At 40.8% G+C, this 18,295-nt stretch overlaps 1 protein-coding gene and 1 pseudogene across 1 annotated transcript in view; both read left to right on the forward strand.

Annotated features, from left to right (window-relative positions):
* Positions 1–18,295, forward strand: part of LOC147693333 (vomeronasal type-2 receptor 26-like) — a 169,114-nt gene that overhangs the window by 96,225 nt on the left and 54,594 nt on the right. The gene's annotated exons all lie outside the window — the stretch shown is intronic.
* Positions 368–1,159, forward strand: LOC147693334 (uncharacterized; annotated as a pseudogene).

An 18,295-nucleotide genomic window follows, 5' to 3' on the forward strand; every position in this document is an offset into this window, starting at 1 on the left:
GAGCTAATGAAACAGTTATCAAAGCTGAGTTCCTGCTAGAAGCATAAAGTGGGATATCCAGAGGAAGTTTACCCATGCTACTGAAGTTTGAAAATGAGAATTCACTGAAATGGACAGACTTGCCAAGAAAGCTGATGCAATGCACCTGTATACAGTGTGGGAAATGCTTTACCATCTAGGACTGTGTCCTTAGGTATCAGATTGGTCACGTTAAAGCAACTCATGCTTTCAACCTGTGCTATATCTGAAGATCACATCAAACTCAGGGATTTTCTGGAAGTGATTAAAACATTCTTTTGAGATAGAACTTGTCTAATCATATACAACAAATCGCATACATCACCTTGGAATCGGCTTTGTTCGTGCCATGGCATGTATGCAAAATCATACCCAATCTACAACTTTACAGAAAACCTATAACTGTACAGACTGTGAGAAAATCTTCAATCGCACTTCTGAGCTGTACCGGCACCTGAAAGCTCATACTAGGGAGAAGCCATATCAGTGAACTCAGTGTGAGAAAAGCTTCATTCAATGGTCTGACCTTTGCAGACATTAGAGATCCCATACTGGAGAGAAATCGTACAAGTGTCCATATTGTGATAAATGGTTCACTCGCAGTGGAGATTTGTGCAGACATCAAAAGATTCATACTGGAGAGAAACCCTACCAATGCACAGAGTGTGAGAAAAGCTTCAATCAGAAGTTTTCTCTGTACAGTCATATGAGGGTACATACTAGGGAGAAACCATACCAGTGTACGGAGTGCAAGAAAAGCTTCAGCGTGAGCTCAAATCTATGCCAGCGAGGAGAAGCCGTACCAATTTATAGAGTGTGAGAAAAGTTTCAAACATAGTTTAAACCTATGCCAACATCAAATGATCCATACGGCAGAGAAGCCCTATCAGTACACAGACTGTGGTAAAAACTTTGGACGAGCATCATATCTGAAGCAGCATCAGCGATCTCATATGAGGGAAAGACCGGACTAATGTACTGATTGCGATAAAAGATTGACAGAGAGTGTAATCCTCAGAGGGGGCATAATATAGACAATCCGTACCAGTTTACTGTTTATGAGGACAGTCTTGTTAAGAGTGTTGAGCTAAACCAGAACGACAAAACCCATACAGTGGACATTAAACCTGAGATAAAATAATATTAGTTCATGAAGTCCGAGGAAAAACTTCACAAGAAGCTCAGTTGTGAGCAAGCATCATGTGATTTACAATGGGAAGAAGCTCACTAGTGAGCAGAAGTTATTGTACACAGGAAACATAGCATGATTTCAAAGTAGCAAAAAAACAAACCCCAATGTTACAACTGCACCAATCATGTTAGTAGTTTCAAGTAAGACGAAAGATAAGGACATTTTCATAAGTATTACAGGAGCAAACCAAGTGCAGCAGATCTTCCTTGCAGCTCCCACAGAGTCGACAGGTGGCAGAAATACAGTGATGTTCAATAATGAATTGATGGCCGATATTCATTTTGTGGTGGGGCCACCAGGTGGGACTCAGCGGCTGCCAGGGCACAACTATGTTTTAGCTGTTGGGAGTTCTGTATTCCATGCAATGTTTCATAGAGAGTTGGCGGATGACAACGATGACATTCGCATACCCGACTTTTAACATACTGCATTTCTCGCTATGTTGAAAAATGCAGTGATGTTCAATAATGAATTGATGGCCGATATGCATTTTGTGGTGGGGCCACCAGGCGGGACTCAGCCCCTGCCAGGGCACAAATATGTTTTAGCTCTTGGGAGTTATGTATTACATGCAATGTTTTTGTCAGGGTATTCCGATGCTCTTCGGGATCCGGGTGATGCTATAGAGGGTCCACCTCCGGATCTCCCCAAGCTTGGTTCTATGTAGTACCCAAAGCCTAGAGGTGATCTGGCGAGGGAAAAAGAGGGGGCCGGGTCGGTGCTCTGCGGGCTGGTACGACCTGAAAGCATAAAGGACAAACTGTTAGTGCAGTGTCCCTTTCCCAGGCCCCCCTATGATTCCCTTGGTAACTCCGCCTACCTCGAATAAGTGAAGTTGGTGACCAAGGAGTACACTGGGGTCTCTTCTGCCTTGGAACTCTGGGACTATGTCCTATGAATATAAACACAGATATTTATTCCTCTGTTCGATATAGCCCCTCCCTCTCAGTGCTCGAATGCCTACAATCTCACATACCTGGTAATCATAATAGGACTCCCCTCAAGGTACAAGGAAGTCAGAGTTCCTAGATATAACAGTCAAAAAACAGCCCTTTGCAGATTCAAAATATCCCAATATTCCTTCTGTTACGTCACAGAAGTGAGGATATCACCATGCACCAAAAGCCCCAAAAGAAAAGATAAGGAAAACACAGGTATTCCTGAGTGGAAAGTACTCCTCGTTACCTTACCGCCAAACGGAATGAAGTCAACAGGGTCTCCGGGCTCCTCGTTAGGATAGCGTCCCAAGGGTAACTTGAGGATAAGCAGAATAACCAGATAGAAGCAGGCGTCCACTCAAGACGATTCAACCCAGAAGATAACTCTCCTGAGCAAAGCGATACAGAACCAACAAGCGACGCCTCTCCTCTGTTCACCAGGATGTCTAAATTAACGGGTGTTCGTGTCCTCACTCAGCAAGCAGCGAAGCACCACGCACCCCTGGAAAGAATCAGCTGATCCTCTCTTAAATAGCAACAAAAGTCCAGATCGTTGCGGGCCTGTGTTTTCGCGAATGGAACCGGCGAAACACCACCGGACCCGTACCCATGAGTCAGCCGGCTCACGGCGACTGAGCAGCTGGGAGAAAGAGCCCTTCCTCCCTTCACAACCAAAACCAATCAGATGGCGGCCGTGTCTTCGCGGTACCTAGCGAAGCACCACAGCACTCGAAACACAGCTCAATATCGCACCGCAAACAAACCGATGCAAACGCGGAATCCAATACAACCCGTCTCCCGGGTTCAGGAAGTTCTTATAGTCCCCGCCTACTCGCCGCATGGTTCTCTCGGACTTGTAGTTTAAAGTCATTAGGCAGGGGCACTATTGTCCGTGAATCAGTTCCTGACAGTTTTATGGAGAGCTGGCGGAGGACAACGATGACATTCCCATACCCGACTTTGAGCATACTGCATTTCTCGCTATGTTGAAGTGAGCATTGTTATGTTGTTGGTTAATATGTACAATATATTGCAGCTGAGTGGTATATGCGAGACTCAAAGCTAGGAAAAACGCTGGTGCAGTGGGAGAAGCCGTGCAGTGCAGGCGAAGAACCAGAAATTGTTTTTAACTAACTTGACATTTGACTTAATGTCTTTGAGTCCCCAGCTAAGCTTTGGACCGGTTTTTCTTTACATTCTTGGGCTCCCCAAGGTTTTCCACTCACACGGCTGATCTGCCTCATTTGTTCCGCTGCCCAGCCCCCTGTCCCTTGCTCCCCCTCCCTCTTTCCCTCTTTCCTCTCCTGGGGACCTGTTTCTTCTGTATTGGTTTTTGGAACTGTAACTACTGTAATCCATGTGCCCTTTACCAAAGCGCTCCTTCTCCCCTTGTTGGGGAGGGTTCCTGCATTTATTCCTTGGAGTCTCATAGACCCCTCTGAGGGAGTCCACAGCATCAAGGGAGTCACACACAGCGGAGGTGTGGGAACAGCACCTTTCCCACTGGGATCACAGGACACCGGACGTTGGAGACTGTCTTTCCCTGTCTCCCGGTTAAGTTGCCTTCTCCCTCCTCCACTCCTTTCCCCCTTTCATTCTTGTTCTGCCTCTCCCCCTCCTATCCTCTCTCCCCTAAATCTTTCCCCTTGCCTGCTTTTTCCTTAGTATTTGTTTTTAACACATGTAACTGCACTCCAGCAACTGGTAACTATGCTCTGAAATTGTGGTATTTTGTTTGTAACGATGTAACGATGTAACGATGTAACTTGTAACTATGCTATGAAACAATGCTTGTCCTCATGTAAAGCTCTCTGATGCCTCCGGGTCTAGCCAGCGCTATATACATTTTTTTTTCAAATAAATAAAAATAAATCCTTGGTAAATATAAATTTTCTGGTATATGCTAATGTTTTTGATCTTTTCTCTCTGCCCTCTCCCTTTCTGACATCAGTTATTGCGTGAGTCAGAGATAAATGTATTGTGTTTATTTATAGCATTTTCTCTCCTACAAATGATGGTGACTGCACTGTATTAAGACTGTTCACATGCATCTAAAATTTAGATAAGGTTTTGAAAACTTCTTGAGTCTTTGGGGATTTACTTAAAGTATAAAAAAGTTAGCTTATGTTAATTATCACCATCAACTTGCTCAACTAATGGTCCATCGACCAGAGGAAAGCACTTGTTGATCTGTGAAGGGTTAGTTAAAGTAATCAGCAGAGATATTAAATAAACTAATCCTAAACAGCGGTTTCACCCTCTTGTGCGTTTTTATGGGCCCAGGTGAGTATGTGGTAGTGGAGTATATATTGTTGGTGGACCACTGGATCACCTTCATCTCTTATATTCTTTCAGAATGAATCAACAAGGGAGGTAAGCTGGTGCTAGAGTGTATGGTCTCTTATCGTGCCTGAGTAAGAAGATGTTTCTTGAGATTAGAAAACATATTTAGGTGTCCCTTCTGAAATATCTCTAAATCAGACATGGAACCCAACTTTTTACAGATCAGCCACTCAGCTGGGAGCTCCTTCTTAAGTGACAAGCTGCATTTCCCATCCTTCCTGCGCACTGTCCCTGGTAACTCTTTCCAGAACACAGCCCTGGCACAACTACTGGTGCGCTTCAGCTGGACATGGCTGGGAATGTTAATTTCTGAAACAGACTCCGGTATCCAGGGGGGTGAGGAGCTAAGGAAGGAGATTGAAAGGCAAGGTGGCTGTGTGGCATTCATAGAGAAGGTGCACCAGCGATATACCTTGGAGCAAGTCCTGAGAGTCATTGCGAAGATCCGGACCTCTTCGGTGACAGTCATCATAGTTCACAGTGCTGAGGTGCACGTGAAGCTTTTATTGGAAACTCTGCACACACAGAATGTGCAGGATAAAATCTGGATATTCTCTGCCTACTTTGCTATGACGTTTGGACTTTTCGATAAGTCGGCCTGGAAAATACTAAATGGGGCACTAGGACTCGCGCCTTACACAACCAGCATGCCTGGCTTTGAAGACTTCCTACAAAACCTCCAGCCCTCCACTTCTCCAGAGGATGTTTTTATCAAGCTATTCTGGGTGAAAGTGTTCAGCTGCATGTGGCCATTGGGCAATGCAACAAACAACTTAGCCACTGAGAGGCTGTGCTCTGGAAATGAGGCATTGGATCAAAATGCCACATCTGTGTTTGAGCTGAATGACCTCAGCTACACTTACCACAGTTACCTGGCAGTCTATGCTTTTGCATATGCACTGCACACACTGATGTCCTGCACACCAGGGCAGGGGCCCTTCACCGATGGGACATGTGCTGATATCAATGACATCCAACCATGGCAGGTGAGAAAAGACCTTAGCAATCTTACTATGGCTCATGTGATGGCATTTCTCTCTGGAAGAGGAGGCGTAGAGTGTGTCAGTGAGTGAGTGACTGGTGCAAATACAGCTATTCAGTTCAGGGAGTATCTGGATTAAGCAAATAAAGTCCTACAAATACTGTGAAATACAGCTAAACAATTGTAAAGAAAAGCTGATATTTCACATTAAAATAACCAATGTTTAAACAATTTATAACAAATATTGTTATCGACACTGCAATAGGTCCATACTCAGAATATCCTCATGAAATTGTTAGAAAGCATAAAAACACCAATACTGTCTGAAGTCCACATGCCACCCATAGCAACCGCAAGAAGCAGACTAGAGGATTGATCATGGAAATGCCTATTTTTCTTGCATATCTAGCCCACACAGGTCATAAAATACAAACAACGCCTACTTCTCTGTAGCTAAGGTGTCTTTGAAAACTAGACTTTACAGCCTCCCAATGAATAGCAGAATCTTAAAACCTTTGACCATTCCACACACTTCAGTGTTTGGGAACATTTAACAATAGTTATGGCTCTGTTAGAGTCCTCACTGGATGAGAGAAGGTTCTTCAGGGGGAATTGTCAATGTTAAACAGCAAATTAATTACACAAAGATGTAATTGATTAATTCATAATTCAAAAAAGGATTATTCAGGCGTAAAAATGAAGAAACTCTTCCAACATGATCTCATTAAATTCAACCTTACAGAACAATTTTAATGTGCTTGCAGAATGGTCTTAAAAATGAATTAACATTCGACGGCTTACAAGTACAAGCACCTCTTAATTTGCTTGCATCCAGGGGTCTTCCCAGTGATCAATAGACAGAATTGCTTTGTAAAGGCTCCCACCGGTGAGGAGGCTTCAGTTCATGGCTTCACTCTCACTGAAGTCCAGGTTTCTACATCCAGCCTGACATTGTTACAGTTCACAGGGTCTAAGACCCTTCCCTTTCCCAGTAGAGATGGTTTGGCAATATCCTCAATACAGCAGTACTTGACTCAAAAGGTTTGATAAGGAAACCCTTTCAATTACAGTTACTGTGTTCCTCCGAGCACTCAATCAAATATCAAAGAGTCTTTATATAGTTTTCACTATTCCTTTTAATGTCCAATCTTCCTTCAAATTCAAATCCAGTTTTCATCAAACGATAACTCGCAGCCAACACGTGTTTCGTCAAGTCCGTGTAGGACAAAATGACTTCTTCAGGGCTGCAACCCAAATACTCACAATCAGTCTTAATTTACAAAAATTCAAAATCACAAAACAAACCATTATGTACATTTTTCAACGTAAAGCGATAATTCACTTGAAAATTATTTTTTGACCTTAACCAAGGTATAATATATAGTTGCAAGTATTTACACACTCGAATTCACAAAGAAGGAACATATATGCCAAAAACATGATCTTTCAATTACAGACCAGATTTAAAACATTGTGTTGAGTTTACGTTACTTTTTTAATGCAGAGCCGATGCAAAGTGATGAGTTGGTATGTGCATATTTGTGATGGGTTGTAACCCAAAGTAATAAAGGAGGCTGGGTTTGTTACTGAGGCCAGTTTTGCATTGGTGGGGGCTGGTTTTGCAGCGGTTGGGGCTGGTTTTGTTACTGGTGGCCGGTTTTGCAGCGGTGCTGCAATATCGACCCCCAGTAACAAAAGCAGCAAGCAATCATTTGCAGCCTCACGGGGCCAGGCAGTGCTGCCCCAGGTGCTGGTCTGAGAGAATTGCCAGAGCTGCTTTGGGATCCCAGTCCGGCCCTGGAAGCATTCAATGGGTAGTGAGGACATTGGCCTTTTTCAAAGACTTCAAAGACTTGTAGCATGTGATTTTTTCACAGGAAAAATATTTTCTTCATGAATAAATACGTAGAAAGAATTGGCAGATGCCACTAACTCAATATTTTGTATAACTCCTCTTGGATATTGTACAATAGTAAAAATTCATGATGCTCCATAAATCTTTCAAGTAAACCCCTCTTTATGAATGCCCCATATATTTCTGACTTCTGCACAAATCCCTGTTTGGTAGGGTTCATAATTATAACTGTATTACACTTGATAATTCCCAGGTGAAATCAACCACAGTGACAGCCACCTTCATGGGGCTAATTGTTTGGAATGCCCGAGGTCACAGGTCCCCCCGCAGGTCCGGGGAACACCACCGCTCTGGGGCTATTTTTTATTATAATAGTGGGGGGGCTTCAGCCTCATCATGCAGCCCTGGGGACTGCCACCTCCCTGGAGCTATATGTAAATAAGATGTGTGAGGGCGCTCATGCCGCCCCACGCAGCCCCAGGGACCAGCTACCTCCCCGGGGATACTATACTTAAATGTGGGGGGCACACGCCCCGCCGCTGTCACGATTCGCTCCCTGTGTTCTCATACCCACCACCAGGGGGCCTCATAGAAGGACTTTAAAGTCTTCTAATAAGCTTCCAGACCCTCCCCTGCATGCATATCCTGACTTCCAGCCATTTGGACACTTATTGGGAATTGACATCCATTCCTAATCCATGCCGGGTTTTGTAAAAGCCAGCCTGTTTATACTTGAAGCCAGCCTACTCATGCCTGAAACTCCATTGCCCAGAATTACCTGCTCACTGCTTTGTCTCCACCCCTGCAGGCCTAGGATGGGTGGAGGAATTCAGCTCACCTGTGGCTGGCTGCTGCTAGCCTGCTCACACCTGATGCATGTGATGGAACCTAAAAACTAAAATTCTTTATAAATGATGACACAATCCACTATCACACTTACCAATCAATACCAGGCCCATAAACATAGTGAGTGAGGTGAATGGATCATATGTTATTTATGACTTTATGCAATAAACTATCTACAATAAACAAGACCAGCTTGTCATTTTAAAAAGTTTATTAAAACATATTTAAGAAAACGTAGGTTTGGAACTTTATTAAGCAAGCATTAGAAAAAGTCATATAAGTTTTATTCAGCATTTTATAAAGAGAGCTTATTTTTAGATAATATTATTCATTAGCAGAAATAACTGAAAAGGAAGAGCATGTCCAAAACCTAACTATCTCTCTGTCGCTACCCTCATCGCCTGAAAACAAAGTCTTAAAAGTTACATTTCTTACGTGTAATCATCGGACAGCAGAACACGTCCTTCTGGAATCAAGAGCGTAAGCCAAAAGTTTGCAGCTAACGCCTATTCTTATACTCTAAAATAAGCTGAGCTAACTATTTTTCACATTCCAACAGCTGAATTCTGGCTCTCCATTGGCTGAATCACCTCACGCCACAGTAAACTGTGACATCTTCCACCACGAGACCAGGCTTTACACCGAGCCATTGTTCATGCACAGAATCCTGCAACAGTTCCTTAGTCCGCTACAATTTGTAGCAAAAATGTTCAAGCAATACAAAATCTTGTCACGTCTCTTCCTTTCAGCCTTGAGGCTGACCGTTCTGAGCTTTCGTGGCACATCCAAACCCACTCCACAGAGTTGACTTTAGCAGTTCCTTTTTCAAAGATTTCATAGTAAAAGGCTTTTCTTCCACTTCAGAATAAACTTTCTCCTGTGGCTTAGCATCAGCAGGCCTTTTCTGCGCTGCTTCTGATTGCATCACTGCGCCACTTTCAGCTTGCGTCACTTTTTCAGAAAACTATTATTTAAACAAACACAAAAGAATAATTAATTCAGGTAAAACAAACCCTTCTGTTACCCACCCTTTCCCTGCTAGTAATTAACCCATTAATAAATGACAACTAGCAGAAGCAAACAAATAAAGCAACACATATAATAACTACCATTCTTCATGTAGTCCAGCTTTATGTTTCTGAAAAAGTAAAAAGATGATTAAATGATACACAGACAGACAAACACAACATAAGACAAGACTTACATGTAAGCACATAAAAATAAGCACATGCCATGAATGATCAGCTGCATGTTAATGGTGACAAAGACAATAGGACAGACATAATAAACAAGACAATATTAATAATGTGTTACAAAAACAGACTTGCAAATGCAACAAAAGCACATATAATTAGTTTCCCGCGTGTTCATGTGTGGTGCAAACTTAATCTAGGTTGGATTAATAAAATAAATCATGCAACAGTGCATTAATTAATCAGTTAATGTTATGGGGAATTGTATTCACAAGCCAGAATAAAATATTTTTCTGCAGCTCGCTCTATCAACTCCCTCATCTGGTGATTTCAAAATCACCAAACAACACCCAAAAATTTTAATTAAAATTTTTATCTATTGAACATGTTTCAGGCTTACTCTGGATTAGTATTTAAGCTCTAATTTCATCTATCTCATAATTAATATTGAGTCTTACATCTTACTAATTCTGTATCATTTACCCTTTCTTTATTCAGCTAAGTTGGATCCTTTCACCTTTGAATCCCCAACCCCCAATGAATTTATAAAAATAAACTGAGTTTTAAAATTACATAACTACATTTTGAATTGCACCAACAAAACAAATATCAATCTGAGTATTATAAAACAAAGCAAAAAACAAAAAGTAAATTTTGAAAATATTTGAAAAATTAGTACATAGTATATACCCCCTCTTTTTTTTTTTTTTTTTTCAAATTCTAAACATGTTTTCTTCGACCTTGCGTCTTACATAAAAGTGTTTCCAGCTAACACAATTTCTTCGACCTTGTGTCACCCTAACAAAATTTCTTCAGCCTTATGCCAAAAATAAATCTCAACTTAAAGAAAACTAACACAATTTCTTCAGCCTTATGCCAAAAATAAACCTTAACTAAAAGAAAACTAAATTTAGTCATTGTCACCATTTTCTTTCAAGACCACCTCACTGCTACTGCGCTCCTTAACTATTGGAGGGATAGTTATGTAGGCCCATTCTGAAGACTTGTATTTTACATTTGGTCTCAATGGTCTTTTGCTTTTCCTGGCAATCATTTCAATCTTCTCTTCAGCTTGCTCTTTTTTGTCTGAATCACTCTTCTGACTTGACACTTCATATTTGAATTTTAAATCTTTAGGCCAGACATCACCTTTTCTCAAGAGTTTCTTCTTAGGCTTGCTTTATTTACATTCAGCTTTCCAAGCCCTTTTTCCGAATTTTCTTATCTCAGACTCTTCACTCCCATCTGTAACATTTTCTGAGACTTTAAATCTGTACCAAGGAACTTCTTTACTCAGCAGTTTCACTCCATTAGAAACATCATCCTTACAGCTGGTACTTGGTAATTCTTCCTCTTCTTCAGGGATCACCATTAGCTTCCCAGTTTCAGGATTCTTGTTCCCGCACACAGAGCTACTCTTCTGCTTTTCAATACTCTCCTGGACTTTATTTTCTTCTTGCTCAGAATTTTCTGCTTCTGAATCTTCTCTTTCTGCTTGACATTCTTTTTCTAGCAGATTTTCTTCATTTTCTGAATCTAGAATCACAATCTCTAGATCTTCTTCATTCAATGTTTCATTCACATTGACATCATCATCCAGATGTCGACCACCTTGTCGATCTTCAATATCTGGATTTTTGACATTATCATCCAGATGTCGACCACTTTGTCGATCTTCAAGATCTGGATTTTCTTCAGGAATTTCTTTTTCAGAGTCTGAATCAGTTGTAGTATCTTCACTGTCTTCATCAGTGTTATCAGGTTCAGGTACACAAAGGGTATTACTGATATGCATCCATCCAGTATCTGTTATCACCTGACTTGCTTTCTGCCACCTGGGTACTAGACAGTTTCCCCTCCGATGAACCTTTGTTCTGACCAAATCTCTTGGCAATAGATCATGAGCCTGCTCATTTTCCACATCTGTTCCCAACTGATGGAATACAGAAACTGTATCATTTTTTCTTTTTGGAAAAGCTTCTAACCACTTTGAAAGTAAACAAATGATGACTAGGACGTATCTCAGTTTGTTTTGTTGGGGCATTTCAAAGAAATCTATTTGAATTTTTGCAAATGAACCACCCTCCCGGCCTATGGTTCCCAAATTCTCAAATGTCTTTTGATCTGGATTGTTTTCTTGGCATGTGTTTTTCTGACATGTCAGACATATTTCCCTGAACAGTTGAATCATTGTGTCTCTTGCTAAATGACTTGGACCATGGTACATCTGTGCCATGTCAGCAATCATGCAATTGGACATAACAGGTCCGCCATCTTTGTAAACCCTTTCATCTTCTTCTCGCTGTCTGCAACCTTCTTTGAGCCATGTGTTTTTCTCCTCAACATGTGCCTCATCTTGTAATTGTTTTAACTCTTGCCATGTCTGAATTGCAAAGATTAGTATGAGGATGCTTGAAACATGTTCATTGAATTTTTCCCCTTTGATTGCAACCCACTCCTGAGCACTAAATTTAACAATGGTACCTGTGTGCTCATTACCTTTTGAGACATGATCATTTTTCTCTCCAGCACATTTTATCTCTGCTATTTGGTCTAGAAGCTCAGGTTCTTTATTGAATTCTGGCATGCCCTGAACAGGAGCTTCACACAAACTCTTTTTAAATTGCTCAAAGGCTTCGAGCTTTATTTCTGTCAGGACAATTGGGTCTTTTATATCTGCTTTTGTCAGACTCTGCAATGGTTTTGCAAATACTGAGAAAGCACTAATCCATTGGCAACAGTAACCAACCATGCCTAGGAGCATTCTTACCTGTTTTTGCGTCTTACCGTATTCCATTGTCTGAATCATAATAGTTACCTGTTTGGGAATTCTCTCTTGGAACCTGAAAGCAAAAATTATTTGACTCTCTGGGTGCATTGGAACCCAATACCACTCAGTATCATGTGGTATCTGACAAAGGATCTCTACTGGTTTGGGCACAATAGGACAAGAGATAACTATCTCATTAACCTTTCTCAGGTCCTGTATTATTCTGTACATTTCATCTGGCTTTCTAATTCCCATATCTGGTGAATTACAAAGACTGTTCTCAATCTCTTTTAGGACACCCTGTTTAATTAATTTTTCAATAACAGGATTAACTCCTTCATTTGTTTCTGACTTCATCTTGCACTGTGTAACATTAGGAAATGAGTTTCCCTGCTTGTTTGTAATTTTAACTAGATCACGTCTGTCTTCCTGAACTCCACTGAATCCTGTATCTGTATTGTATTTCTGCTCATTAACATAATTTAGAAATAGCGGCGAAGGTATCTCATTCTGCTGAATCACCACCTGTCGCTGAATTTGTACCTGTTCATTCAGTAACTGTTGCTGCTTATTTATCTCATTCTGCATCTGTGGATTTTTACACTCTCCTACAAAAGCTAAAGTCACTTTTTCCTTCTCTTTTTTCTTCGTCCATTTTGTTTTCCATTTATTCAGACTACCCCTTTTTCTCAAAGCCCAAATTAAATCTTTTATATGGGCAGAGGCAAACCTACCTGTATTGTTCAAGCCTTCCATGTCCTCATTATCCTGTAATCTTTTTAATCTGTCTGTACTGATTGTATTATCCAGTAATTTATACTCACCAGGCTGTGTCAGGTCAACATCAGTGTTTTCACTAGGTGAAACTAAAGTCATCACTCTCTCTTGCTGAGTTTGAATCATTACTAACTCATTTTCCGGTACATTAGAATAAAGTTTTTCAGCAAACTTTTGAATTTCACAATTCAATGTGACCGTTAAAGCTGTGGGACTAGTTTCATATTTTCTAAGTACTTGGGGAACAGGTTCAATTGTCACAGGAACTGTCACTGCTTCCATGTCTGACTTTAACTGCTCAATTAAATCATTTGTAAAACTTACATGATCAGGAATAATAATTTCAGAAGTACTAGGGATCTCATGATACCTACCTGTTGTGACACCTTGAGAAAAGGTCTGGACCGGTACTCCATTAGTTTGAACTGGGACTCTTGGCGACACATTAATCTGCTCTGGGGGTTTGCCTGAATTTCTGTCCTGATCTGTATTTACAAAATCATTTTTACACTGATCAATAAATTCTTCTCTGTCAGGTTCATTATTTACATTTGCTAATTCAGGAATTGGATTTTTCTTTTGGGGTAGCACCTGTATTTTTATTATGCCTACTAATTACTTCATTACTCACCTGTTTATTCATTAATTTGCTCTCACATGTAGCAACAACCTTTTTAACCTGATTGAATATATTTGCCATTTTCTGATAGCAGAAAAATGTTTTCTTCTTCAAATAATGACTATCCATAATTTAAAATACTTACCTTTATTAATAATTAATTTCAATAATCACAATAAGTAATTATGTTCACTTAATTGGCCTAATAGCGTTTACTGATCAATTAATTAATTAATTTAACAAGATCAGGTGAAGTATAACTTTATAACCTGATCAATTTAATATAACTCCTAATTTACCTGTATCTTTATTTTTAATAAACCTGGAAAGGAAAACATAAATTTGCAAAAACAATAACGACGCAAAATATTTATTTATTTACAAGAATAAAAACCAACATATATTCACATGTGTATTAAATGTACTTATTTTTCACTTACACACCTTCTGCAACATATACCTGTAAAAAAATAAGCCTAAATGTGCTTGCTTTTAATTTAAATAAAATGTTTAATGTTTAAACGCTTGACAGCCTTTATTTCAATTAATTAATGTAACACCACGCTTGTTCCTTTTCTACACAACGCAATGACATATTTCAGATAAGCTTTGTTGAGCACATGAGCTTCACTGACAGGGCATCTGATAACACCTGACTAATTGAACCAAACACTGCCCTGTTCCCACACTGATGGAAACTATGAAAGGACTGGTCCTTTAGCCCAATCCCCTCCACTTGTGAAAACATCAGCAAATGCAGCTACCAGGCATAAACGAGCTGACATAAACAAATGCCTGCTTCTTAATATGCATTAGCCAATTAGCCCAACAAATGCCTGAACCAATCAGCGCGGCTGCCACAGCGCTACAGGCAATCACAAAACGTCAGCTATGACGCACTAGCCAATCACATCACCGCTACAGTAATCTATACTGCCACTGCAGTCTCTCTTTCGCGCACCTAACGAGCTCACAACACTTTATTTGAGGAGCACATCAGCTTTTAACATGTATCAGCTTAAACACAAAGTGCAACACTCGGCGGTGGCTACCACATCGCATTTGTCACTAATAGTAAACAACGCTCATTTAGCCAATGGCAATGCAATAAATGCCTCAGCCAATCAGAGCAACCATTATAATAATTTTTTTTTTCATTTTACATAGTTTTTGTTTTATATAGCGCGAACTTGACCCGGCATTGGGTATCAGAGCGCTTTACATAGCACCAGTTACGTTACATGAGGACACATTCATTTTGTTAGGCACAGGGAGATTAAGCGATTTGCCCAGAATCACAGGATGTTGAGCGCCGTTGCCGAAACTCGAACCCGGTCCCCCAGTTTAGAGGTCGACCGCTCTAGCCGCAAGGCTACATCCTCTCCCCAAATTTTGGCCTATCACAGCACGGCGGTCCAGCCAATCAGGACACAGCTCTTCTTGAGCAACAACAAACAAACCTCCCTCAATCAAGCCTCCTAATGAAATATAATTCAAGAAGTGCAGCGCGATTTCACCTTCGTTTCAGAGCCAGCGCCCATCACTATAGCCAGTGCCCAACATTAACACGAAGCTCTGACAAGTGACACGGAGCCTCGCCCAATCAGAGCGCGGCTCTCCGTGTATGACGCGCCGGTGCATCGGCCAATCACAGCACAGCAGCTCCGATGCTCATATCTGCTCTGACACTCCGGGCGCCTCAGCAATTAGAGCGCTTCTTCTCTCATGCTGTAAACAGTCTCTCCTTTTAGGAAATGCAAACTAGATGACCAGCGAAAAGCGCAACCACCCCAAACACAGAAAACGCCGCTAACCAATCTCAGCGCAGCTCTGTTCTGACGCTGCGATACTTTACCCAATCAGGGCGCGGCCCTGCTATGACGCGACGGCGTCTCCACCAATTGCAGCGCGGCGGCTGTAGACAGCCGCTGCAGCCTCTCCTACTCGCTCTCGCTCCTAGCAGCCCCCCTCCCTCCTTCACAAAATGCTCCGCACTCGCATAGGACACGGAAACCGAAACAGTTGATCTAATCCACCGCTCATATACCTGGGGACACTCACAGAATACCAACAACGTGCTCAAGCTAATCACAGCACCACAACGCTTCAGCCAATCAGCATATCGTTCCTGTAATCACCGCTGCTGCTGCTATAGTCTCTCCCGCTTCAAGCAACACAACGCTCACCAGCCGCTACCACATCAGCTGTAATACTCGCAGCTGTAGCTAATGAGAAAGAAGACCAAAGCGGGGACATTTAATTTTGTAAACAACTTGAATAACTATGGTAACGCGCATCAACCAATCATTGCGTGACTATTCTAAATCAATGAAACGCGCTTAGCAAATCACATCGCTGCTTTGCTGAGATGCCTCAGGCGCCTTAACCTATTAGAGCGCGGCAGGGCTATGACGTACACGGCTGCTGCAGTTTCAGTCTCTCCCCACACTTTCTCGCTCCTAAAATAGCCCCTCCTTCACAATTTTCGATCGGGGCACTTTTAAATGAATTTTACATAACGCGCAATGCTTTTAAATGCATTTAAATAGCGCAAAACACATTTTAATGTTTTTAAACAGCACAGACTTTACCTAAAGGCATTCAAAGCGCTTTACAATATTTTAAAATAGCGCATTCTTCACCATGAAGGCTCAAAAACGCTTTCCTATTATCTTTTTAAAACGCAATTAACAACAACATGGAAACAAACCATTTGTCTGCTTCTCTAACAAAGAGATAGTTTTACACATTCATACAAGTATTCTCAGAGTGGAATAGACGACGCTATTCTCACAGAATAGTCTCATTCACTAGTAAGGCAATTCTTACCCTACCCTTCTAACAGGTAATAATCAAAAGAGTCTCATTTAAAAGCGGACACCTAGATCCAGCAAGTTCAAACTCAACCCAGTTGACATTACAAATCATTCACGCACCTTCACAGAAAACCCTGATCATACACACAAATTCTTGGCAGGACTTGAACCAACCACAGAAAACGTCAAGCGTTGATAAGAATAGACGACGCTTATTTCCTTCCTTCCTCAGGACTCTAACCTTGGAAGAGAAATCAACGCTTATTTTTCTTCCTAGGACTCTAACCTTGGAAGAGAAAACAACCCTTACCCTTCACACAAGCTTGGATATATCTACTACTCTTTTCACAGAAAGTTTTAAAACAGGCTCACCAGGTCCCTCTGCCTAATGCTACAATTTCATAGACAATCCTCACTATTCATTTAACCAAACAATCTAAGGTCCCTAAACTTGTGTTGTACGCCCACAACACGTGATATATGCTATACCACAATTCTGAAACAGACAAATGCACTGTGTAACTCTTCTAGCTACACTACTCTTGCCGGCAATTAACCAGGAATCTTTCACACTGCTGGAAAAATTCCATAAGACTACATATAACAACCTGACAAAATCAAAAACTTAACAATTGTTAAACATCAATCCTATGTCTATACCAACATATATGTAACATGCATGTCAAAAACAACATATAAACCGTCTGATGCTACCAAATTGATGGAACCTAAAAACTAAAATTCTTTATAAATGATGACACAATCCACTATCACACTTACCAATCAATACCAGGCCCATAAGCATAGTGAGTGAGGTGAATGGATCATATGTTATTTATGACTTTATGCAATAAACTATCTACAATAAACAAGACCAGCTTGTCATTTTAAAAAGTTTATTAAAACATATTGAAGAAAACTTAGGTTTGGAACTTTATTAAGCAAGCATTAGAAAAAGTCATATAAGTTTTATTCAGCATTTTATAAAGAGAGCTTATTTTTGGATAATATTATTCATTAGCAGAAATAACTGAAAAGGAAGAGCATTTCCAAAACCTAACTATCTCTCTGTCGCTACCCTCATCACCTGAAAACAAAGTCTTAAAAGTTACATTTCTTACGTGTAATCATCGGACAGCAGAACACGTCCTTCTAGAATCAAGAGCGTAAGCCAAAAGTTTGCAGCTAACGCCTATTCTTATACTCAAAAATAAGCTGAGCTAACTATTTTTCACATTCCAACAGCTGAATTCTGGCTCTCCATTGGCTGAATCACCTCACGCCACAGTAAACTGTGACATCTTCCACCACAAGACCAGGCTTTACACCGAGCCATTGTTCATGCACAGAATCCTGGCAACAGTTCCTTAGTCCGCTACAATTTGTAGCAAAAATGTTCAAGCAATACAAAATCTTGTCACGTCTCTTCCTTTCAGCCTTGAGGCTGACCGTTCTGAGCTTTCGTGGCACATCCAAACCCACTCCACAGAGTTGACTTTAGCAGTTCCTTTTTCAAAGATTTCATAATAAAAGGCTTTTCTTCCACTTCAGAATAAACTTTCTCCTGTGGCTTAGCATCAGCAGGCCTTTTCTGCGCTGCTTCTGATTGCATCACTGCGCCACTTTCAGCTTGCGTCACTTTTTCAGAAAACTATTATTTAAACAAACACAAAAGAATAATTAATTCAGGTAAAACAAACCCTTCTGTTACCCACCCTTTCCCTGCTAGTAATTAACCCATTAATAAATGACAACTAGCAGAAGCAAACAAATAAAGCAACACATATAATAACTACCATTCTTCATGTAGTCCAGCTTTATGTTTCTGAAAAAGTAAAAAGATGATTAAATGATACACAGACAGACAAACACAACAAAAGACAAGACTTACATGTAAGCACATAAAAATAAGCACATGCCATGAATGATCAGCTGCATGTTAATGG

This window comes from Lissotriton vulgaris, chromosome 8 (assembly GCF_964263255.1).
Source record: "Lissotriton vulgaris chromosome 8, aLisVul1.2, whole genome shotgun sequence".
NCBI classification, from domain to species: domain Eukaryota; kingdom Metazoa; phylum Chordata; class Amphibia; order Caudata; family Salamandridae; genus Lissotriton; species Lissotriton vulgaris.